The sequence below is a fragment of the Stigmatopora argus genome, chromosome 5 (assembly GCF_051989625.1).
Source record: "Stigmatopora argus isolate UIUO_Sarg chromosome 5, RoL_Sarg_1.0, whole genome shotgun sequence".
Taxonomy (NCBI): domain Eukaryota; kingdom Metazoa; phylum Chordata; class Actinopteri; order Syngnathiformes; family Syngnathidae; genus Stigmatopora; species Stigmatopora argus.
In genome coordinates, this window is record NC_135391.1 from 9,239,679 (window position 1) to 9,265,023 (window position 25,345).

Below are 25,345 nucleotides of genomic sequence, written 5' to 3' on the forward strand. Positions count from 1 at the left end.
ATCATACGAAGACGTGCGGGGAGACGGTGTATGTGGGCTGGGGGTTTGTGTGTGAAAGTGGGACGTCTACGCTTGTATTTAACCTACAAACATATAGTACACTCCTGTTCATGTGATGTAAATGTGCACAACAGAGACAGAGCCACAGCGAAGCCCACATTAAACCATGTTTGGAGAACACAGCAAGTGTCCAAAATGGACCATGCTGGCTTCAAGGAGAGTATAAAAGCATGCAATTTATTGCAGTCATGGAGCAGGTGGAAATAACAGCAGTAATTGCTTGGCATAATTGATGATTATTTTAATTGCTATACATTTTCTTTACCCTTTATACTGTTCACACAAACAACAGAGCCTACACTTCAAACCGGATGACTTCCACACAAGTAGACCTTCTCACAATCCACAACCAGTATTTTAGATCAGCATTTCATCGCATTATTCAACACAACTCTAAAAATCAAATAACAAAATGTATTTTTTACAACTTTAAAGAAAACCTACCAAAAAGATCTATATATGACAGTCAAGAGCACGAATCTTCACCAAGACCTCAACAAAGCTTTTTCACTAATCTGATACTATACACTATTTACTGTCAATGAAACTGGATCGCAATTTGATATTTATTTAAAAATACTAAATTCCACCCAAGTTCTACTGGTGGTAGTAAAGCGTTTCGAACAATGGTTTTATCCCTGGAATCCTACTTTTGGGGAATTTATTAAATTTCTATTACTTATTATTGTCATGGGGTAGACACCGATTCAGGGTGTCACCAGCCTGGTGCCCGTAGTTAGCTGGGATAGGCACCAGCACCCCCCACGACCCTCGTGAGGGTAAGCGGTTCAGAAAATAAATGGATGAACTAATTTCTATTGCTTGTGTTGTTCATAGTGACAAGTGAGTGGGAGCTTATCCTATCTGATTTTGGATACATCCCAAATTGGATGCCTGTCAATCACAGACAGGGCTAGCTGTCACTTTGGGCCCCACTGCTCCACTAAGGTTCTATTATTTTCCAGGGCCCCTGTCAATCATGGGTCCTTATCCTCTAAATGCATCAAGGTGTTCATGGCATTTCCTGATCACAGGCACAATACAAAAACTGCTTTTGGAATAAGAAAACCCAAAGTTTACGGCAAAAAACTTTGGAAGAATAATAACAGTAATTCAAACATTTTGTGGGCAGAGGCCCTAACTGCATGTCCCAAGATGGCATTTCATTTTCTAAGAAGCCTGATTTCATTTTGTTGTAATGAAGCATTTATGTTCACGCCCTATCTCACACACCTCCACAAAGTCTCATTAAAACCCTATTTTTTTCGAAATCAAAGCACGAAAATGCACACTAAAATGCAAAACAATACGATTGCTTTGTATTTTGGCTTCATTTAAAACTGGAGACAAACTTGTTAAATGCTTTTCCACCCTCAGAATACTAAATATACTTTGACATTCTCACCTCATTCCCTTATTGAGTTCACGATCCTTAAGGAATAATCCTTAAGATTAAGTTTAAGGATTCTTTGACATGGTCACCTGGGCAGGGGATTGAACCTGCAACCTTTGGGTTAATTACCCTACATTCATTACTAAAATGTATTTTAACTTAGGTGTTCATTGCGTGTCGTCATCTGTTGTCTGTTTAAGACAATTTAAAAAAAAAACTGTCAAAATTATTTATTTTTTTAAATATTAAAAAAATAAAAACAACTTTTTCCTCCACAAATGGCAACACAGACAAGATTGAATTCTGGAATACAAGTCTTTTTTGGAGAGACGGTGTAGCGCTCAAAGGCAGTATAAGGTAAGACTTTCTTCAACAGGTAATGCATTAAGACAACGGGTGTATTAGAGGTACTATGAATAGCACACGACGTGGATAAAAACCATACAATCAGCTGTTGTAGCCCCTTCTCCAATGAGCAGCCATGTTGCTATCATGTGGCTCTGACCAAGGAGTCAAATAGTCATCTAAATAGGTCGCACTGCCTCGCCGAGTTTCCATGAGCAGAGAACACAAAGAAGGTGCACACTGACCCCCTCAATTTCAGGTACTTTATACGACAGTAACATCAGAAAGGCCTGAGACACGGAACACCGCTGCCACGTGATCCACATCCTTTAAAGTTTGCTTTATGAGGCTATTTTGCACAGGAAGCCATCCATTACAGCCCAAGGTGTCAGTAACATTGCAGCAATTGTCAAGGAAGTGCAGAAACTTCCCCTCCTGAAAAAAAAGACTTCCTACCACTTGGGAAATGTTCACAAATCACACCTAATTAAACACAAAAGCCCAGTCCATGAAATTGGAGCAGAGAAAGCCATTAAAGTTCAAGTCTAGAAAGGTTTTGCGAGTCATTAAAACACTTCAAATTGAGGGCCAAATGGAGCTGTTGCCTTTTCTCTCCGCTTCATATTACATCAATGCCATGTTGGAACAAAGTGCTCTTTAAGATCCCATTTGAAACAAAGCAAAAAGAAAAAAATAAACTTAAGCATGCTAAAGGGGATCTCGAGGCGGTCTTGTCAGGGAGCATAAGCATAAATAGAGAGACATAAACATCATGCCACAATTGAAACGATGTAGTTAGTTGTGGGTCGAACACAGACTTTAGTATATAAGCACCTATAAAGATTTCCAATAGTGTTATTTATTTTTTTAAACAACGTCACAACTAGACACAATGACAGCAATTTAGTCTCCATTGCCTTTTTGACAAAGTCTCATGGGGACCTCTTGGGTATGGACTACGAATACAGCTGGTTCTCAGTCCCTTGTTTAAAAGATTAATAGTATGCTGCCTTGGCAGAGAGGCAATCAGCGAGCTTGTCTGTGACAGCAGAAAAAGCGTGAAAACAAGGAAAAGAGGGAGAGACCATTGTCACACTTACCATCGCTTCGCCGCCGCTTTTATGCCAGCCTGTCAATCACGGTAGGCCGAAGCAAAAAGAAGGAATTTGAATGATAAAACCCAAGTCATGAGCAGGCGATTTTCCTGTCATCAGCTGTTTGCTAGTGTGACCCATCGCAGGCGGAGGACCTCCAATGCATCCATATGGATATTTTTTACTTGGCTCTCAATCACGGGTTAATGTTTTGCCATGAATGTATTCATTGAAGCTAGGTTATGAAAAAGGAAATGCATTATTTTGCATTAAAAAAAAAAATCTACAACATACATATTGGCCAAAGAGCAAGCTGAAATTGGCCATGTCACATGCACAACCTCTTCTCCTTTTAAATTCCCATTTTAAACAGACAGACATGGGTTGACGAGACAATCAGAAACACATGAGTCACTTGAGAGGTAGCAAGCAAAAGATATCCTGTGGGTGGGGAAACAACAGGTGACCTCAATGGGCGATCACAAGGACAGGTCCCATAGAGGGAAAAAAAAAAAAAAAAACTGTCCAACCCAATGTGTAACACAGAATAGTGATCATTTAAACAAAGGGTCTCCCGATCACATGTCTTTGCACCCGAGTCAAAGTCATCAATTTTGAAGATCCGTGCATACAATCCCATGCAATGTATTAAGAAGGGGAAAATGTTTTTTTTTTCAATTTGTGCTACTGGCTCTTTAAAACACTATCAGCCAATTACTCTCATGCTGTTTGTTGCCAAAAGGTATAACAATAATGGTAGGAACTGGATTTATACCCTCAATATTCAATCAATAGATGAGCTGTTCAACCAACTGTGTCGGCAACAATGATCCATAAAACACTATTGCAATCTTTAAATTTGCTAACATTTTTAAACATTGCTGTAGTTGTAAAAACAAAGAATTGAACAGTAACTGAACAGGAAGTGATGCAGGACTGTACCTAAATCAATAGAGTGACTCGAAATCAATAGACAATGACCCGTAAAGCCCTAAAATCACCAGGAATGACTTGTAAATGGCCCCAAAAGCAATAAGAAAAAGTGAATACTCTAGTTTTAGTGCCATTGACAGCAATAAATGTCCAATCCAGCCAAAGTGGATTGTAGCACTAGTGACATCACTGGTGGGCAATGCCTTAAGACAAAAATATTGCTAGTAGCCTATTGTGTCCTTTTATTTTAAGCAGTGACATCTTTTTAAATTGATATATCGACTCTTGGAGAGAACATATTGATAATCTTTTGGCAAACAAAGTATCACAATATATCACCATTTCGCTATATATATATATATATATATATATATATATATATATATATGTATGTATATATATATATATATGTATATATATGTATATATATGTAAATATGTATATATATAGAATATATAATATATATATACACATATATATAAATATTATATATATATATATATATATATATATATATAATATTATATATATGAACCTAGTGTTCTGTTGAAGGGGGAAAACAGCTGCTGTCTCCCTTTTTCATCCCACAAGAGAGTCCCATGCGAGCTCCCTGATCCTACTTTGTGTCTGACAGAGGGGACCCAAGCTCTGTTCATCTCACATGGCAACCCTCCTCCTACTCTATCCTCGCACTGCCAGGAGGAAACGATGGTGAGGAGGGGGAGAGCAGGGCTGAGGAGGGGGGGCTACATCAAGGAGAGATTCTCCCAGTGGGTTCCCGTCAGTTCCAGGCCATTGCACTTTGCTCGCTGGGATTTTGTAAAAGACACACACCCAGGTGCACGCACATACACATCCACGCACAAGCAAACGACTATTAATGGGGATGATGATGTGCCATGTTTTCTTTTTTTTCTTTGGCAGTCCCGGAACGTCTCATTTTGGACTTTCTCGTGACTGGAGGATTGTGGCAAAAATCTCAGAGAGCGCGTTGAAGTGGCTAAAATGAGTTGATCAAGTTAAAAGCGGACTCAGTCACACGCTTAATGTGGCCAGTGGCGACGTGCAGCCAAGGGCATGACACACTTCCGCGGTCTTTGGGGACAAGCTGAGAGCGACAAGCCGCCGTTGTGCGTTCCGACTCTACAGATGTTGCCTGGGAGAGAGGCTGAATGGCTGGCTGGCTGCTATGACAGCTGGACAGCTGTTCCTATGGAGGTAGGCATAGAAGCATGGTGTGGAAATAAGAACGGGGGAGTGTGGGGGGCGCTCTATTAATGACGAATATTTGGTTAATGTGTTTACAGTTCCCAGGACGTGCAAAGCTGTCACTTTCAGAATTGGTGCATGAGCATTAATAAAGGAATATGGATAGAAAAAAACATACACATGATCACATAGAAGACTTTACAATTTAACCCTCCAGTGGACAGCAATTTAAAAATGATTTTTTTTATTATTATGAATTGTCGTATTGTATTTTTTAACATTATTTTTTATATAATTAATGAAAGGTTTATAATTGAATACAAAGAGCTAATTAATGAAAGTAAAATTGATCAAAAGAGAAACAAACTGATTAAGGCCTCAAGTAACATCTCAAAGTTGATTTCTTTTTTATTGGCAGCAATAAACGTCCAATTCATTTAAATCGGGAAGACTAACCATGAATGCTCGCTCATCTTTCAGTCCCAATGATAGCTTTAGACATTCAATATATTTCAATGAGTCAATGACAGCCAATGAGTTAAAGAGTGCCTTGTGAGGATAAATAAATAACAAATAAATACAAATAGAAAAAAGCATCATTCGTGTATGAGCAATAGAGTGACTCGAAACGGAAGTGATTTTTCTAACCAAAAATGAATGCTGAAGACCTCATTATACATGGCATCAGGTGAAGCATTTAATTTAACCTCCCCCCCAAAAAACAAGAGAATGAAATTGTATTTTTAACCCTTTATCCCCAAACATATCTGAAAACAGTCAGCGGTCTTAAAAGCTTGATAACCTGCTGCACAAACATTGCACAGATCATGAAGTGAACAGCTTGGAAGGACGCCAGTTGGTCCTGCCAGGACGCCCACTTTTCCAAGGCAGGCTGGGCCGTTCATTATGCCACTAAAGGTCAGCGATTTGTTCAACTCAATAAAAACGTTAATAAAACTAAGAGCTCACAGGAGGGACGCTCTGGTGGCCTGCGTTAGGCCCATCAAACTAAGAGTACACGATCATGTGATTGGTCAGGTTTCCCAGAGATCAAAGGTTGGAAAACAGCAGTCATTTTAAGGGATATACTGTATCGCGATGGCCCCACAGTAATCCCGGTCAAAGTCCACCAACTGCTCGCAAATGTGGATATAAACACTTGCCGACCAACTTGTATTTACGCAGACCTAATGTAAAATGGAGTTCAAAGTGCCCTAACCTGATTGGACCACCGCTAAATAAAATGTCCAGTGCCATTAGGCACTTTTTAATGGACGGCAGTTGGCTTATTATTATAAAAACAGAGACGCGACTACAAAGTGATTACCTTGGATGCAAGTCGGGAAGTGGATGTGGGGCGGTTTATTGCTAAGCAACCAGTCATTATCCTCCAGAGTGGAGCGAGGTGACCGGCCATCCGTCTAACTCGGGTGGCGAGTCTGACTCCTGCGTACAACCCCGCCACCCCCTCGCCCCACGCAACCACATCGCCATTGCTCGTTCTCCGCCTTCCCCACTCTCGCTGCCGTCTCCCCGTCCGAATACAAACAGAGATAAAGAACGCCGCAATCGCTCTTGACACACAAATAGGTTAACACAATAAAGCCGGCTTTGCCTGGCTCACTCGAGGGAGGAAAGCAATTCCAGCGGCAGGCAGGAGGTAATAAAACAGGCCTGGCTAGCAGTGTGTGTGTGTATATATGTGTGTGCGTGTGGGTGTGTGCAATACATGTCCTCATGTCGGTGTTCCTATGTTTTTGTATGAGAGTGGAAGCAGGAAGCCAAGCTCTTTGGCCTCAGGGTCCAATATGGTCCACACTTCTAACTTTTCCTTGACACAAAAAACAGGGTGAAAGAAAACGATGGGAATCCCAGCCTCCTCCATCATTTAGATTAAGGAAACCAGAGTTTAATACCGACAATATAGCTGACTTGCACAAGCCTTTTACGCAAATCCGAAAACGTGCAGCTGTGGGTCACTGGCTGTGTCTTTTACAGTTTGCGGCTTGGTTGAAATTAATTCACCAAGTCAACAGAATGGGTTTTATCCGCCTCGGCTTACTATCTCCGCCGCCAATAAATGATAAAAATCTCCAGAGTTTTATTAAATGCTGTTGCATTCACGGTCAACTTGGGGGAGAAAATTGTGAGGTGGCTTTTGCAATTACACTCCAGACCAGACAACATTGTTTTTTCTGCAGTCGGTGAAAATTTCATTACTTTACAGCAAGCGCCGTACAATCGGGTAATGGCCTCTTTTTTTTTGTCACAGACACAAACTGTGTGGGAGGTGTGAAAGCCAAGTGCTACACATTTGAAAGAATGTACGTAATATGCGACCTGCTAGAAACAGTGCAATTGCTGGTCAGTGTAATGTACGCTGTGATTGGGCGATATGGAGCAAGTCAGGGGAGGAAATGGAAGTCGATAGCTAATTCCTGGATAAACTGCAGTACAATCAAATTCATTGAACCTTGATGCTCCTATGCAGCTGATGTCTCCCTCGAGGAAATTAGAGGCAGATGACATGGGTCACGCATAAGCCTCATCTTTTGTATGTCAATACATAGAAAGGGTGGACATACCCTAATTCAAGTTGAAATCAAAGTTGAAAAATGCAAAAATATATACTGTACTTGTTTCCTGGACCTTAATACTTATGTAAAAATAAATGACGGCTGGGCAGATTCACAAGTTAACGTAGTAATTTTAACCGATCACTAACATCAGACTTACTTAAGAAGTTACGACGTCAGATTTTTTTTTCTCCATCTTCTGAACAGGTTCAAATGAAAACATTTTGCCTGAATTTACAGTAAAACCTATCAGAATGCAGCCCATTAGAGTGATGGTCCAAACGTGCAAACTGGCCGTGCTATCTACTCTTTTTTGAATTTATGAATGAATTTTCCGTATAACAAAGTGATTAATAGTGAGGATTCTTGCTATTAAACGTTAGCTCTAAAAAAAAAAGGTCATTCTAGCATCGGAGGACATTGTCTTTAAAATTCTTGAGGAAAATAATCCTTCACTTCTCTGGTTGTCGGCTACTTATTCATCAATAAAATGTAACTCAATTTAGTGCTTGATTGGCTCAGCTATCAAGGGTAGCATTTTATTTGATATCTATCATATTTGGCATAATCACATTTTCAGGTTTGCATATTTGTACAAATAGTATTTTTTCCCTTAACAGCAGAAGCTAGCTATTTATGTACCCATTCCTGCAGATTGACAGGACAAATGTACTTATGTAAACAAGTAAATAAGTTTTTTTTCTTTTTAATTATTGACTAATTCAAACATGAATACCATAGGTACAGTGGGACATTCCATAATTGATTGAATTCGTTAATTGATTTGTTTTGAATCATGTTTTAATATTTTGTATGTAAAGGTGGAATGTAAAATGTCGTAAAATACATATATCCTGTATAAACAATGGTACTGGAAGGCCATTGGTTAATGTCAGCAACTTTCTTTTTCTCTCCCACTATTCTCTTAATCAGGTAATCAAACAGCATGGATGTAAATTGGTCACTTTTGTCCAATGGGAATAAATTACAGAAGCATGAAGAGAAAATATCTTATCGGTCTGATGTATTTCCTGCTTCTGCAGAAAGATACAAAGCCTGGGGAGGGAGAGCAGTCGGCCAAAATGCATGGAGAAGGAGATTAGGATGATGTGCAGTTCCTTGTTCCATTAAAGCTTGATCTTCCTCAATAGCCGAGGAGAATCAGATATCTCCATTCAAGATTAAAGTACACCCGCATGAGGGGGGAGGATTAATCAGAGGCCTGCATGAGATAAAAAAAAAGAAAGAAAAAAAACTGCCTTGCTTCTGGCATGGAAAACAGCGGCAATAAAGAGTTTGCCAGATAATGTGAAACACAATGGTGAACCAAACAGCATGTACGGTTGGTCCTCCACAAAACACATCAAAGCGCAGCTGAGACTGAGATACAGTAGCTGGAGAGAAAGAGCGGGGGCCGATCTGATAGCGGCCAAGACCGCCGTTGCGGTATACTGGTCGGGGTTGAAGAGGGCACACGGAGGATTTTCCCATGTTGCTCACTGTCGCCAGACTCCTTGAGCCTCGCTGAGATCAATGACGCCGCGGTGATTTCACAGCAGCCTGCACTGTCACCCAGAACAAATCAATGTGAGCATGAGGAAGGCAGGAGAGACATTGTTTTTAAGGAGAGCAAATTCACACTTGGGGAGCGTGTCAGATTTGTTTTTATCCTTCAGCCAGGAACACTTTGGAAGGCGCTCGCCTGCCATTGCCTCTTCCTTCCATGGAACGCCAACTAAGATGCGTAGCTATCAAGCACGCAAGAAAGCAGATGGTCGCTACTTGACGAGTCAATGATGGGGTTCTCTCCAATGTACAGCTTTCACTGTCCTTTTCACTTGACTTTTACTGATTTTTGTGCACCAAAAAAAGAAGAAGGAACAAACAGTAACTTTGGAGAGAATAATTAACCCGCAGGGAGAGTTTGTACCATGAAGGACGCGCAGGCCTCATGTTGTACTTATTAACCGCATACGAAAAGCAAATGGGTGCTTTTGGACCATAAAAATACACCAGTTCACCTTATCCTTCCAATGTTAAAGGCTACATATTAACTTGGAAGTCTGGTGGGACGTGACTTCCGTGGAGATTAACGAAATGGAAGGACATGGAGGTGCAAAGGATGGAGTGAGGTCAGGGGCTGATTGGTATACTTCATGAGACACACGGGTGTAAACAAGCTGATGGATGACGCTCATGTTAGCTGGTCACAAAAAAAACAGCCGTACTGTAAGCCAAAATAGTCATTCAGTTGGGATAGGCTCCATTTTTGTTGTCCAGAGCATCATGATAAACTCAATTTTTGTCTTTTACTTTGTTAAAAATACATTATAGTAACAAGGTTGCATGTTATGAATTATTATTCATATTATTATTTTTGGATTTGGTCTCAGATTAAGCGAATCTACTTAGAACCTGTATATATTATTATTTTATGTGTTATTTAAATTTGAGAATGACCCCTCTGTATAACACTCCAATTTTTTTAAAATCATAATTTAGCTAATTGACTTGGATAATATTGTTTTGTTTGTCAGGGGTGAATACAAAGCCATTTTGAGCCGGTTATCCTCACAAGGGTCGCGGGGGTGATGGAGCCTATCCCCGCTAACTATGAGTATTAAGCAGGGTACAGCCTGAATCGGATATCAGCCAATGGCGGGACAGAAGAAGAGAAATAACGATTCTCACACATACTCATAGCTAAGGACACTTTGAAGTGTCCAATCCGCCTATCGTGCATGTTTTTGGGATGAGAGAGGAAACCGGAGTACCCAGAAAAAGAAAGACACTTCATAGTGTGACACAAGGACGTTCTACACTGCTGAAAAGCACAGCCCCTTTTTGCTAAACCTTTTCAATGGCCTCACAAAAGCTATCCGCCCAACCGGAATGGCAACTCTAGCGATCACAATAAAACTGGAGCACCTGATAAAAAATATGCTTTACTAGGAGCCGCCGTGAACCATCATTTGACCCTGACATGGTTGAAACGGCATTAGACGGTGCAGAAAATACAAGGCGGCCGTCTGACAAGCAGCCCAAACATCCGGTGCTAAAATAGATCTAGTTGTGAAGGTATAGTTGCTAACTATATGACGAGGCAACAATGTCACATCAAAGTGCCCTGTGCCCCAGCAGCTGTGCAGAGAAGACCCTCACACACACACACATATAGACCAACATCCATGTACTGTCACATCCTATTTTGTCTGCCTCATTCAAAATGACTGGTTGAAGGGTGTGTTCATCCCACCGCCGCGATAATTAGTGAATAATGCTTTTGTTGTATGCCTTTTCATGTCTCTATGTATTGTTGATAGTGCGATAATCACAACGGTGGAGGTTATATTAAATCACGTAGCTGCAAAAAGCGCAAGAAAGACAGGATGTGTCTCTTTTGTTTGCCGGCGCATTAAACTTTTCAGGAAATTAAACACTTTGATCAAGAGGCTAATAATGAGCAGCGTTGAGAGGAAACGGAGCTTTAAGTGTCTGCCGATGTTTACGAGTTAAAAGATATATCTCTGCACATCTGGTTCAAAGGCGTGTGATGTTTTTCAGGATGTCTGATGTGGACAACAGAACTGTCCTAAATGTTATTAATCAGCATAAAAAGTGCACCCGCACACGTTCAAGATGTAACTATTTTAGTCATTGTAATTTGCTAAAAGGAGATTGGCTGCCTCCGGGTAGGTGTTGAGACAATCAAACCATGCAAGGATTAAGGAAGAGATTAATACACAGAGCAGGAAATTAAACTTCAGCAACTTAAACGATTTTCAAGAGATTCGGCTCTCTTTTCACTGCAGGCAGCCAGCTGCATTAATAAGAAGGGAATATGTTAAGGCGCCCAAACTATCAATCAATCAAACTGATGTGTAATTTAAGAAAAGGCTCAGATTCTTTTTAGCACATTAATTTGGTTGGTGAGTTCCTCGAATATTCTCACTGGCTGAGAACAGCCTTAATGAGTTGCAGATCTGATTTTGCTTCTTGTAAGCTATTGTTAAGGAATTGTGGCGCAAATTACAAATATAATAACAAAATAATTGATTTAGAGTATTGTAATCTCGTAAAAAGTGGAGTCATTTCCACATGGCAATAACTAATAATCACAGTCACATACTGTTTATCTCAGTATACCTTTTTCTAGTTAGCCCCAAGTTATTGTATGACTGACCAATTTATTTTCTGTACCTAAGGAATAAGTTAGATTATCAACAAAACTGTCTTTTCAATATAGTAGACCAGCTCTTCACATGCAAAACCTCAGAGATGACAACTAAATAGCTGACTACTTGAAGTCACCACAAATGAACAGTTTGTTTCGGTTAAAGATGTTTATATAGTGTCAACGATTGTGTAGTGTTATAGTTTAGATGAAAGCACGAATGGGGTGTGGTGAACTAACATTAAAAGCAATTTATTAGTGTATTTTGTTCACTGGTAATAGTCAAATGCTAATGCAAAGTATTATTTACACACTGGGTGAGTCGCCGTGTTCATCAGAACTACTTTTTAAAGGCATATTTCAACATAGCCTACAAAGTTATATAAAGGAAAAATGTATCTCATAACTGCCCTTGTATATATTACAAAGTCCTTTAATGAAGTTACTGAAGAGCAGCAATGCGTTGTCAAGTTCAATAGTGTTTGGATAAAAATTCTTATATTTAAAATTATACATATACTTCCATATTGAGTCCAGTGTTACAAAATGTCAGTTTTTTGCTTGTTACATTGCCTTCACATCTAATTAAGGCAGCAGGTACACCCCGGAAAAGATCAATCTGCATTACCTTCTATGGAAAAAAACATGGATTTTCCAATCGGAAGTTGACCAGCATTCCCGTAATAGGTGATGTTTAACCTCACTTGCACTAATGTATTTTTTTAAGGTTGTTAAAGGCGTAAAACAAGAATATTGGGGAGCAAAATGAGCCAGGAACTGATGTTAAAGCCTATGTGGGGTATTTGAAGGTCCAAAGTGAGAGGAAAATAGCAAAAGTAAAAAGCAAGAAATGGAATAAAAAAGGAAAAAAAAACACCCCAACTCTAGAAAGGTAATTCAGTGACCTAGATATTAAAGCTTCTCTGTCACGCTGTTTCCTGGTGCCTCGTCCAACCATCATGTTGAGTTAAGACAAGCATTATGCTGGGAAGACTATTTGTTTAGGTGAGGAGCAGCCGCAGAGCTAATATGAGCGCAATTTGCTCAGCAGGTCAGAGGCGCAGAGTGGAGGAAGTAAATGAGGCAGTTGTGCCCCCTCGGGTGAAGCCCCCTGCCTCATACATCACTGGATGTTTTATTCAATACAGCCAGGAAGGCTCCATGGCAGGTGCCCTGCATGGCTGGGGTGCGGGGTGGAGGTGGAGGTGGAGGGTTTAGGTATATTACCTTCAGCAAGCTGCTTGTCGACCGGAGAGAGACAGACAGGCTCCACCAAGGGAGGAAATACAGAAGATTGCAGGATAATGTTCCAACCCAGTGGTTGGGCAACCTATCTCTATGGCATCATAGGACGTATTTGCAACTGATTTGACTGCAAGTCAAATCATTATGCACGTTCAGATGCAAAATTGCACTATGCGTTGGATATGGTAAACATCCCTGAGAAGAAGTACATAATATATCATAGTTTCTGTACCGGCTAAAGCCCTACCAAAGCATAAACAGAACCTAGGTGTGTAATAATATTGGTTTTGCTGGTACAGAAACCAGCATGTGCTGGATTTCCTTGCAGGGATGTTCTTTGAAAGCTTACAGCTCAGAAATGGGGCATATTTACTGGTTTCTGGGTCTGCCAAAGCAGTAAGCTAGCAAAAACAACAAATGCGGGAAGGTTCTTCTGAATGAGTTGTATTTTGTTAAAGCAGCAAATGTTAGATTTCTTATCTGTCCGGGACTGCGGGACACACTGAGAAGCTCGCCATCATCCGTGGGAGAGAAAAGTTTTAAAGTCGGATGCTCACATCTCGCTGAATTTTACGAGCTCTGCAGTAAAAAGAGAATCCTGCTCATAATATGCAGGAAGACTATAAAAGCACAGAAGATGTCATTAACACTCCGGGTTGAAGAAGCACTAATTGAAGCAGACGTTAGCGGTGAGAGAGGCTTCGCACGTTTGGACCAGAGCCCGCGGGATGGAGCGGTACCGGTCAATCACACTTCAAAGTGGCTCCTGGAGCCATTCGGAACATGTCCGTTTGACGACACTTGTTTTTATTGCGGTTCCCTCACAATAGGCTCCCATCCGGGACATCGTTAGGCCAGCCGACAGCTTTTTACGAACCTTCAACATCTTAGGTTAGGATCCCACAAAAAAAACAATACAGGCAGGGTCGAGAGGCTAGAAAAACATATCAATATATTTACCATAAATTGTTCCCAAGTGCAGACTAGAGCTCCATGCAGATAGACAATATTGATGGAGCGAGCCGTGTGCTCCCAATTAGAAATGCTTCATTTTGCTCCAATCCATCCAGCGATGTTAAACGATGGTGGACTTGGATCTTCTTTGAGTTAAATCCCACACTTGAAAAGCTTTTTGGGGTTTTTTTTGTTAGTTTTTTCTCGGATCGGCTGCCAAATTTTGCGGAAAGCTCGGTCCTCGGAGGAGCGATTGCGCACCGCAAAGTGCGCTTCGGGCTGCCGACGCTTCGCCCCCGGAGCGGCGGTGAAAGGTCCCGGCTTGCTTCGAATTTCTCTCGCTCTTATCTCCAAAACCACGAGGCGGTTAGTGGAAAGACTGGCTGCTTTGATTTTATGCGCTACGCAGTATTCCACAATTCCATAAAAAAAGCGAGGAAGCGAGATAAAAAAAAAAGAAATTTAAAAAAAAGATTCCAGCTGTTACGCGTCGATAGAAAGTGATAAGAAAAGGAACATTTTTTAAAAAAGCGAACGTAAGATCCTGACACCAAACAAAAAAAAATCGCCAAGGCTCGCCGGGGACGGGAAAAAGCAATCCCGGCGATCCGGCTCCTGCTCGGTCCGTCACTTTCGCCCCTCCGAGATGTAATTTTGCCTCAGCATCCACAGCGAGGGTCTCCGGCTGCTCTTGTGCACTGACCTCACACCCGGAGGGTCCCTCTTTGGTGCGCGAACCGAGACGGAGAAAGGAGAAAAAAGGTGGAATTGGGATGAAAGAGCCGGCAGCTCCGGGATGCGGCGGTCCTGCCCTGGTGCCGAGCTGCTGAGACTGACAATAACCCGGAACGCTGCGGCTCGTCAGCCCGCACGGACCGCCCACCGACCAATCAGCGAGGCCGGCCAACACAAACATTCCCACGGCTCGGCCAATCCACGATAATTGACGATTGTTACCATAGAGATGCATGGCGTCCGTGCGTCTGAAACCACGTTGTTTACTGGCGTCAAAAAGTGTACCGTACGCAGCCTATTTACTGTAAGAACAAAAACAAAAAAACGCAATACGAGGTTTTGTCCTTCGTAGCATTTTGTCCTTCTTTCAGCCGCAAAGGTTAACTGTGACATCCCTTAATGCGAGCAAATCTGACCAAAAATGTCAAAAAATAAAAGTACTGCTAGGCATCCATAATTACACAAAAATTGCAATAGGATTTACATATCTAACATAATTGACATGGACTACGTTTTGGAGATGACTGATGTAAGATATTTTTTTAAAATCACACTAATTGATCTGTAAGAGTTGCACATTTAGCATTTACAAAGGTAATTTGTAAAGTGGCTTTGTCATCCAAATGGAATTTATGTCCTCTTTGGCAAAAATGATCTTAAATTAAATTTTATTGCCAAGTGCTTCAATAATTAGGGATATTTAATCTTATGATGAGTGACAGGTGAGGTGCTACACTTACAGAAAATTGTATTCAAGTAAGAGTCCTGTTACCTCAATGTAATGGGACTTAATCAATAGTCAATGAGTCCCCCAAATATTAACTCGAGTTAGTACTCATGGAGAAAAATAATCAAGTCATAACTATTTTAAATAGGGCACCAATGATTAATATAAACATGATAGATGTAGATTATGAAAATATTTCCCAACACTGCACATTTTAGAAACCAAATGTCATCCTATTTTAGGCATTTCTTCTAATCGTGACCATTTGCAAACTCCCATCCTGCATGAGTGAAATCAGCAAAACACATTTCTTTTGCAAAATAAACACTTTGTAAATCAAGATATAAAAAGAAAATGTCACTTACGGCCTTGAAGGTTTCTTATCTTCATTATCTTCCTCTTGCCAACACAGACGCAAGCCACAGACACCCAAAGGGGAAGGACGAGCAATCACACATCATGGCCTCATAATAAGCTGACGCTGGGAAGTGTGTGATGCAGCACTCAGCTTATGCCAGCGCTGATAAGAGCCTGAAAGTATTACCTCGGTCTGGCAGCCCGCTCCAAGAAATCCATTGTGAGCCAGGTCATCAATTCTGCCCTATCTGATGCTCCCAAATGCCAGGCATAGATGCCTGCCACCGCGCTGGCCTCTCCTGCTTTAGAAATTCACTCTATGACTTGCACCTTTATGCATCTGCATCACCTCTTGGGTTTATACATGTTGCACACGGTAATGATATTTTATGAGGAAAGTCAAACATTTCCAGGGCAACGGAGGGCCTGAGTTCATCCTGGTTTAGCTGTCCACTCCCTCGCTGCTTGCTGCCTTTGGATTTCATTCCCATTATGTACGTACGGGGGCTTTACTGTAAAACAAACACACGGAGAATCGATAGAAAACGAGCCAATCAAGGGCAGGCGCCACTGCGAGCCAGGCATGAAGGCAAACAAGTCATTTGATTAGCGGATAAGCAGATGACTCAACAAACATTCAAGGCATGTGTACTGTGGTTTGATTAGAGTACGCCCAATACACCGAAGATTGGACACAAATACGTTGTGAAAACACTCAGCTGTTCCAATCCCCCAAGGCGGCACGGGGGCACATAAAAACAATGAATTATTTATGGGAGAGACGAGCGAAACATCACACGAGATAATTTACTGTGAGCTATATTAAATGGGGCTTTCAAAATAATATATTGGAGCGCGGGCATTTCCCAGATATCATTGCTGGTGACATGTCGCGTAGATAGCCGATTGGACGTGAATTTCCATTTGATAGCAATGATCTTTTCACAAAAACAGCAATAGGAGAGTAATCCGAACACTCATTGGGCGTCCCTTTCTCGCATGTGATCAAAGCATGGCTGCTTTGTCGCTGTTAAGGTAACCAAATAAAAGAGCTTCCAATCAAGACGGGATTGAGCATGCCTCTATAAAAAAAGAGCTCACAATAAAGCCATTCAATAAATCCTCTCTAGCCTCTGTTTGAACAGCGCATCTCATAAATAAAGCTCTTTTACGCCTCATCCGCAGCTAACATTAGCGTCTGGCTTGAAGCTGACAGCCCCGTGTTGTTAAAATGTGCTTCTGAAAGTAAACTCACTTTAAATGAGCAAACTTTCCACATACGGCAAAGTAACGGGGGGGGAAATCAATGGCAACAGAGGCATGGGAAAAAGAGATAGCATTGATTTATTTGCCATCGATTGTCGGGGATCACTGCATTGTGCCCCACGGGCAAAGTGTGTGTCGTCTGCCAAGGGGTGGGGATGAATCTGTAAAGGTGTCAAGTGGTTAGAGGACACACAGGTTGGAGGAAGCGCTCAGGGCGAGCTCGGGGTCGCCTAGAGTGGGGGGCAAGGGCAAGGTGGGATCAAGCAGAATAAGATTCGATAAAAACGCAATATGTGCAAGGGTAACAACACCTCTGAGCCAAGTTCAATCTTCATTGCGTGCCTTAAAATGTCCGGAAATTGATGTTAGGAGTCCTTCAGCAGACGGAGATGGGGAAAAAAATCAGAAGCAAAACTGAGAAAATCAAAGAACCATTGCAAAGACAAGCCTAAGATTTTGACACCTGTTCAGAAAGCATTTTAACAACTCATTTGGGCATCAGGTATGAAAGCTTCTCACTTATTTCTATAGCACTCTTCAAAACAATTTATACTGAGTAGTCCACAATAAAGGAACAAAAGCAAATATAGAAAGATGCATTAAAGAAGCACTAACATCTACTGGTAGGCTGTCATTTTCCATCTAGGCATTTAGTAATATCTTTCTTGAACAAATATACCTAATTTTTGTCATCATGACTGAAGAAATAACTTGGAAAGTTTGCACGCAACTGTCTGTTGCATCCCCGCAATTTAAACACAAATAAAAGGTTATTTGAAATTATTATTAATATAATTATTAATATTATTATCCTAAGGTTTTCATAGGTCCACCAAGAATAGGAAAACTTCAACAGAAACACAATGAAAGGAGTCTTCAGGTACTTCAATGCACCACAATATTTACAGGTATTGGAGAAGTCAAAATTATGTATGATACATTTAATGGTGATAAATGAAATTAAAGAAATGTTTCCACTCACTGAAATGGCAATACACCAAAGCAGTTAGATTTCAACACAATTCTCCTATCTTTCCTAAAGAATGAAATGACTTGGTTGTCCATTGTATCTGCGCATTTTTTTTCAACAACACTTACTTTTTCTATTGATTAGAATTGAAATTGCATGATTTCAGAATGGTGAAGCGTTGGGTGTCATCTGCTTTAAAGAAGAACAGATGCTAGCCTGTATCTGTAAATACTTTACCAAGGGGAAACAAACATATGTAGTAGATGACAAATGAGCTGGGATCTAAGATGCACCCCAGGGGAACACCAATTAGATAGAAGAGCGTGTTTTAACTCATTGGCTACCATTGACAGCGCTAGGCATCCAATCCATTTGAGCTGGGAATAGGCAAGGATAAACAGTTTTTTTCAATGTGCTCTCAGCCCTCTTAATTCACATGAATTGGACATCTATTAGGGACATATTGTTTTAAATGCACAGCAGATGGATGAAAAGAGCCTGATTATTGGACGCCTACCATTGTCCATGGCCCTGAAAGAGCAAATATACACCACCAGTTATGTTTTACAACATTAGGTTATGCAAAAGTTCTGTAACATTAATAACTTATCGGTATTATCCAATTTGCAGGAAATTCGATGTGACTGGTATCCACTGAAAAAGTAGTCATTGGTTATTACTAGCCATGTTAGGTGGGTACTTGTTGACATGACAGTGTTATTTAAAGGTTTTTCTGATATTTTTTTTTCAAAATGGGACAAAGTTAAACAAAGTAGACATTTATCAAATACTTGTGTCGCAAGCTTGAGAAAACGGGCATATTTTGCAATACTTTATGTCTGGCTTGGCTAATAGATGTGTCTCCGGTCCGGAGACTTCCTACCGACAGCCAGATGTTGATAGGGAGGGGGAAGCCAGGACAGAGATCAGGGGCCGGAGCGGCCATGCAGGCCCAGTTGATGAAATACTCTTTCACTTACATAAACTGAAGTCTTTACAACATCCTTCGACCTCGTGTGTGTGCCGGCTAGAAATCACATCTTAGCGGGGATTTGTGCCGCAATTCTGCTTTTCTCCAAGACATCCTCCCTTAAACACAGATCGGTTGGTTGCCAAATAGTATTGCCACACCCGCATAAATGTTTGCTACTGAAAGTAACATTTCCTGGCAGGGTTTGTAAAGACATCAGTTCGGGGAAATCTCATAGCTGTGCTTGCTATTGTCACAATAATAAGAAGTGAGAACGAGTAGTGGTTTTAGGTTCAGTGTTATTTTGTTGAGGTGTGGTTTACAATTGACTAGCAATTTTAGATGTGCTTATTTATGGAGACGGTTTTGAAACATGCAGTTTAAAAATATGGATTTAACGTTAGTTTTTCTATTTTTCATACGTTTAGATTGTTTTTTTCTAGCTCTGAACAAATTTAGCTGCCAAAAGTCACAGGGATTTACTCTGTCACCCCGAATGAGTCATTCTTTAATTGCTATGTATTATTTTTATTTAATGTAATTGCTTTTTTTTAACAACCTGTTATTATTTTGCCCAGTATTTAAGCCTGAACACGTTCTTTAAAATAAACGAATGGCTGGATTTACAAGGTTTGGTCATCCTACTTTGATAATCCTGAAAATGGTGTTGTTTACTTTGAAACCGTATTTTCTCCAAGGTCTGTCTAATGTGGATGAATGTGAGAGTGTTGAAGTTTTGGAGAATTTGTCATGTTTAATCTTCAAAAGCATCTAGTTTCCTGTATGACCGGTCAGAGATGAGATGTATTCATAATACACTGCCTGAAGCCTCAACAGACTTTTGCAGGAAACCATAAGCAAACATGCAGTTAAGGCACAGTTGAGGCTCTGTCTTGCCCTTCATGATGGAAGTTTTGCTCTTTCAGGAAGTTAATATAAAAATTAAAATAAATAATAAAAATAAAAAAATATATTTATATATACATATTTGTGTTCATCTATTCTTCTTATCTCTTCTGTTACCTAGCGATGGGGATCCTAAAGCTCAAAAAACCAACACAGTAGAGGTTTTTTTTCATCAGTTTTGGATTACTACCCCAAAATAGTTCAAAACGGGTGTGGTTTGAAAGCAAGAAAAATGGTCTCCCCAATAACAATCAATTTTGCGTTATCATAGCCTAATTACTATACAATACAGTTTTACATCTTTGATGAGAAATGATCCGTTAAATATGCACCCTGACAAGATGGTTTCCAGAATTTTAATGAAAACCAGACAAAGTCTACAGCTGACCGGAGATGAAATGTGGTTTATCTCACCTTGTCAGTTCATACGTCTCTATTACAAGGCAGCAGAAACGTGTTAGAGTGTGGGGAGGTCACGCAAAGTGTCCTAGCACTCACATTTGGGACTGTTAAACTCATTGACTTTCTTTCCCAGGGGAAACAAAACGGCTTAGACATTTGGAAGATGTGATTGCATTTGTTACATGCAATAAGGGAAGTTATATTTCAGAAAGTGCAAGGGCGCTTTAAATGCAAGTTCGGGCATCTAGCAATCTCAACTTAGCGGAAAAGAGCGGCGTGTCCCTACCGTCAAAAAAACCTTGTTTGTCCACACACGCGCACAAGCATGCACGCATACACGCATGAAGCATCTGGTTGAGGCAGCAAAGTGAGTCTGCCAAGAACACAAACCCTGCTCCTGTTTTTTGAGGGCTTCACGTGATGGCGAGTCAGCTTGGAACTGGTGCGTGTGACAGGTGAAGGTTCTCCAGAAAACAATCAAAGAGTGCCTTATTGCATTTTATATCAAAGAGACGGACAGAGTGTATAATGTATACATTAAATACATTAACAGCTATAGGTTAACTATTTAATTGTAGTTGAATTAAACCCTTTTACTAGCCTTGTATGTTCAGGAAAAATCATATTGTTAAGTTTTTTGCTCAAATTTACCATCAGAACCTGTTTGTCAAATGTCGCCCGCAACTTTGACATTGATAACACATTCAACAACTGTCAACAAATGACACATTTAAAAGCAAAGTAGTTCTTGATCACATCATTGAAATGAAATGAGACTTGTTTCATGCAAAAAAAAATCATTTGTAGTCAGAAAGTCAAGTGAATACTTCCATGTAACTGTATTTCTAAAACTTTTTGAAAACATTGTGAAGTAGTACCCTCAGCAGGTAGACACTATTGGTTTTAAGTACTATATAATACAAAGATTTTCACGTCTGAGATTTGGAAGAGCAACCCTGTGTCAGTTGTTAAACGGCATAGAAAAAGACCTTGTCAAAAGCTCAGTGCACATTCATAAGCGCTATCGCCTGGTAATTAAAGTATTTTCAGTTCAGAAAAGAAGCCCAAAGAACCTGAAGACTCTTCCAAGGTTAACTTGTCTTGAAAGCTTTCATTGAAAAAATTATCATAGTATGAATATATTTTATTTGGTTAAACTTTTAAAGTGATGCTGGCGACTACCCAATGTCACCATTTGCATGATTCTTGCTTTTTAATCATTAATTTAAAGTGCTTTCTTTGCAAAATAATGAGCGAATCCTTTAACTGGCTTGACATTAAGATTAGGAAAAAACATTATAAATGCTGTAGTTGGCAGAAGCTAGGAACTAACACTAACAAACACTTGAACAAATTCCTGCAAGCTACAGAAATATTCCTTTAGTAAGCCTTTCATGCACAAATTATGATTTTCTTTAAACCTTTAAAGTCAAAATTGATCGGATGTCTAGCGCAGCCAATGACGAAACATGACGATTATCAGCGAGTCTTCTAATTGGGCATGTAATAGGTTAAATATGATGAGAAAAAATCTTTAAAGCACAAATGGTACTGTAATAAATGTGTATTTCTGTTTTTACTTATTACAATTTAATTAGCATCGTTTTTTAAACAACATTGTATTCGTTTATAAATTTATTTATAAATATTGGTCAAATAACAAAAACATAATCATGATTAATATTTTTTAAAATATATATGTGCTCATATTTCTTTACTGACAAAAATAGTGACTTGCCCAATAAAGCATTAACGTGTCAAAAAAAAAACCTTTTTTAAAGAACCAAAATAGTCACATTTACATTTAAAATATCTTAAGTGTCAACATTTGAATAACTCTCCGGATTCTAAAAGGTGAATGTGTGGCACATTTGCTTCAACTTTTTCCAAATTGCTCACTAAGTCGGACTCCAGTGAACTTTGTGCTAAGCTCGGCCCAATTTTGCACCTCCGCTCGCAAGTGATAGAGTTCTATCAGTTCTGACAGCTTCCTACAGCCTACTGAGATTTGAGGACTCCCTCATTTCGCCCCCAAAACACTCCCGCGCGCGCACACTCCTCTGCTGTCTTTCTCAAACGGACGAAGGACAGGCATGAAAAGCGGAACAAAAGCTGTCAAAGCAAAGAAAAGAACAGGTTTGAGGATATCTGCCGGGGTTCTGGGACAACAGTAGACTTTCTCTGTTTTTGTGATTGCCTTGTTTTTAATTGAAAGTAGATATAAATATCTAGCATGCTTCTCGTTTAAGTTGCGTGTCCGGGTTCAACGTTAATTCCACCTGAGTAGAAAAGACTAACCTAAGTAATTACAAGCTCCGTGAAAAAAAAGCCTTTACAAATTAGGAACTCAGTGATTTAAAAAAGGATGCACAGTCTCAGAATTATGCATTTTTGTAAATTTGCTTTTGTGATTTGAATTCTATGCTGACTATATTTAGTTCATGTCTATGTGTTATCGGTATGTGGTCTTTAAATGTACAAAAAAATAAATAAATCGCATTTCAATTGTCTCTTTTTTTGTTGCCCAACTTGCTCAGTCATGCCAGAACTGGAATCCAAATCCTCTATGTGATTTCTGCTTTTAGTTATAATTTTTTTTCTGATAAAAGTGAAGGTAAAGAGGCTTTATAATATCATCTTGATCTCCATATTGCAGTGGGCATACAGTCTTCACTTTTTCCAGTTGTTCCGCCTCACACTTTCTACCTGACTCATTTCTGCCTTTGTCTTCAATTGTTTCTAACCTTTGACTCCGTGTGCCACTCTTAATCCTTTTTTCGATTCAAGGAAGGGTGGAGGCTGAATTATTCAGTATTCATATTTCCATCTTCATCATCCCGCCACACTCAACTCTGACCTAAAAAAAAGCTGCCTTTCTTTCACTCGATGAATTACTATCCCATCTTCTGCGAGACCTTGCCAATCTATTAATCTAACTTGCCATTTACTGTCTTTTCTCTGCAGCTCTGTTAAAGGTTGGCTGCCTCTCCTCTCTCTCAATCTGTCACTCAGTCTTTGTGTGCAAATCCCACATCTTACTCCTCCAGACTGAAATATTCAATTTGGATGCCATTTGTTTCACACTTGGCAATAAGAGCCGTGTGCTCTGTCCTTTGAATAAACTAGGCTGTAATCACCAAGTGCACTCACTCTTCACCCTGACCAGTCTTAACTTTGGCCTGTAATGGAACCGCATTTAGTGTACACATTACTGGCTTGACACTGATATAGTGCCAAGAATTTTGGAATGCCCCTGTTTTTTTTTGTTTCAGGCATTTTTACAAAAAGAAAAAACAGTGACCAAAAATCTCAACTGACATTTTGGCCATATGAATGGCATGCAATGAGTTTGCGAATTCCCAAACAAATTTTTGCTGCAATTTTGACTCAACTACGACATTATTTTGGTGATAGTTTAGTACAAAAAGAGGGAAGATTGGGTACTCAGACGTTTGGTCGCCGGACGTTTGGTCGCCGGACATTTGGTCGCCGGACATTTGGTCGCCGGACGTTTGGTCGCCAGACGTTTGGTCACCCGGAAGGTTATTGATAATTACCATTTAAAATTGTTGCTCAAATTCCCTAAATACAAACTGCGAATTATTATTTTGTCATACTTAATGCCCTATTAATTATTAGGCTAAAGAAAAGCTCCAAATTTCCCGTACTTTTATTGTTTTGTTGGAGAACTTGTTAAGACCCTGACTGACGTCCCTTCCTAAGGGGACAACTCAGGTACACTCTTATACACTCACACGTCTGCTCAGTGAAACTGCTCATGGCTATTGTTGGCTTTGATTGATGCGTAGACCGTGTTGTTTGGTACTCGGACGTTTGGTCGCCGGACGTTTGGGTCCGGGCGACCAAACGTCCGGGCAAACAAAAGTCCAGCGACCAAACGTCCGGCGACCAAACGTCCGGCGACCAAACGTCCGGCGACCAAACGTCCGGCGACCAAACGTCCGGCGACCAAACGTCCGGTCACGGAAGATCGTGGTCATAGGAATGTAACTCTTTCCAAAACCATGGCATCATTAGGCAAATATTTGTGCAAATGCCTTAAATCAGGTGTCTCAAACCATTCCGCCGAGGGACGCAGTGGGTCCTGGTTTTTGTTCCAACCGATCCAGTGCCGACATTTTAACCAATCACGTGTCTTCTAAAATAAGTAGCACCTGGCTACAATCAACTGATTAACTAATTACACTTGCAAAAGGTATCCTCTTGTTGAGTTGGAATGAAAACCTGCACCCACTGCGGCCCTTTGAGGACCGGTTTGAGACCACTGCCTTAAATGGATTCAGCATTTCTAGATGATTGTGACAAACCTTCAATGTTCAAGTTGCAGTTTTTTTCAAAGATGACTCACAAAATGCTTATTTTTCTTGCTCCACAATCTAAACGCTATTTAACGACGCTCATCCCTGAAAACTAAATTGGCAACAGTTGACTTAATGCACCATTAGTACAGCAAAGATTTCCTTGTGCTCAGATACTTAAAATGAAAATCAATGAAAATGTCACTCCCCGTTTCCACTAATGCTCTCCACTATCTTCACGCCGACAATCATGCATCCTTTGGGCCCATCTAATCTGTGATGGCACATTTTCCAAGTCCTCAAGTAACACCTCCGCTCCCACTGCAAATGGCGACAATCCGTTGCCCGGGGAACAAACTTGTTCTTGGCCTCTGTCATGCAAATCTATTTGGAAAAAACGGGCCGAAAAATCAAGGAAGCTGATCAAGGCACTTTGCACACTGTAATGCAAGTAGTAATGAAATTCAGCACCACTAGGACACTCTTTTCATTGGAAAGAAGGTCACCACGATCAGGAGGGCATTACAAGAAAAACTAGTTTGCATTTTTTTAAAAAAAGTAAGGAAAAGAAAAGAATGAAAACCCTTTGTTCTTGCATTTAAAAAGAATTGATCGAAAGGGGAAAAAGAGGAATGACTCGTCTGGCAAATTAAATCTACTAGCGCCTGTGCGTGCCCTCACTGGGGTATTTTCTCCTCGGTGGCTTTAGA

General features: G+C 40.3%; 1 protein-coding gene across 3 annotated transcripts in view; it reads right to left on the reverse strand.

Annotated features, from left to right (window-relative positions):
- The window catches only part of fam222aa (family with sequence similarity 222 member Aa), a 59,878-nt gene extending 45,337 nt beyond the window's left edge, over positions 1–14,541 (reverse strand). For 2 of the 3 annotated variants that reach the window (XR_013300252.1, XM_077600449.1), the window contains exon 1: positions 13,990–14,541. The gene's annotated coding sequence lies outside the window, so the exon portion shown is untranslated. Of the gene's footprint in view, positions 1–2,898; positions 3,309–13,989 lie in introns of those variants that run through there. The other variant, XR_013300251.1, reaches the window with a different exon arrangement.
- Between the last annotated feature and the right edge of the window lie 10,804 nt (positions 14,542–25,345).